The following is a 1,282-nucleotide window of genomic DNA, read 5'->3' on the forward strand; positions in this document are numbered from 1 at the left end:
GATGTGACGGCAGCATCCAAACAAGCTGCCGAACCGAGGAACACCGGAAGCGCTCCCTGCGGGCCCGCCCCTTCTCCGGCCGCCAGCCAATCGCCGTGCGGCCCCCCGCCCCACGTGGGAGCCTCGCGCTCTCCCTTGCCCGCCGCTGCCCCAGGCGCTGCCGGGGCGGCGGCGGCGCCCGTGGGCTCCCCGGTGAGCGGCGGACTGCGCTTCCCGGCGTGCTCTGCGCCGTGACGCTGCCGCCCGGCTCCAGCATGCGCTGCGCGGCGCGGCGCCCCGGCGCTCGGGCCTGAGGGGGGGTATGCCGGGAGCGGTAGTCTGTCCCGCCGCGGGGCGTGCCGGGAGAGGTAGTCCCGCCGGCGGGGCCTGAGGCGCGGCGGGAGGCGCGGGAGCGGCCGCAGGCGGGCAGACAGGCGGGCAGGCAGCGTTATTAACGGTTAACCAGCCAAGGAAGCTTTGTCCCCTCCCTGCCTTGAGCTTTATTCCGCCTTCCTTGTAGCCATTACTGCGTTTGTCACCGCTTTGAAGACGCGGCCCAGCGCGGCGGCGGGGCCGTGACAGGCGGCCGAGCGTGGGGTGGTTGCCGCGGGCCGCTCTTGGGCGGCGGCTGTGGTCGGCGGAGCCGCTTCTCCCGGAGCAAAAGCAGGACGTCTGTCGGAAAGCTGAGTTGCGCAACGAAGTTTTGCCAGGAATTGCTTCACGTGTGTAGCCGAGGCCAGGACCGCAGCTGGAGCATCTTCTTAGGCCGGCACGGCTGGGGAAATAGCTTCGTGAGCCTTCCGTGGGAACACAGCGGCCTGCTACAGCCTTCGCCTTAGCCAAGCCCTTCTCCGCTCCTCGAGGCACCTGCTACGGGTTTAAGGATTGCTTCCGTGGACGAAAGGATGGCAACTTCTGCTGGAGGAAAGAACAAAGCCGCTGAGGCACACATGCAATCCTTTGGAGCCACCATCAGTTTCATGGGCACATGTGGGCCTTGGTCTCCTGGTAGATTGCTGTAGAATAACTTAAAATTGACTCAAGCAAACGGCCTGGAGATACCTACATTCCTGCCTTCCAGGGAAATAAACACAACCTCTTCATAATACAAGGGGAACTTTTATGTTCTTTTATAGAGCTACTGAATAAAAAAATACCACTAAATCTCCTTGAACACTACTGCAGAGAATAGATAGAGTGGATATTTCTGAGTACTTCTGTGAGGCAGTACCTGCTTAAATTATGTTGTCCTTACATCCTAAATCTACACTTACCAGAACTATTCAATTGCTAATTTCAAGAT

The sequence above is a fragment of the Strix aluco genome, chromosome 2 (genome assembly GCF_031877795.1).
Source record: "Strix aluco isolate bStrAlu1 chromosome 2, bStrAlu1.hap1, whole genome shotgun sequence".
NCBI classification, from domain to species: Eukaryota; Metazoa; Chordata; class Aves; order Strigiformes; family Strigidae; genus Strix; species Strix aluco.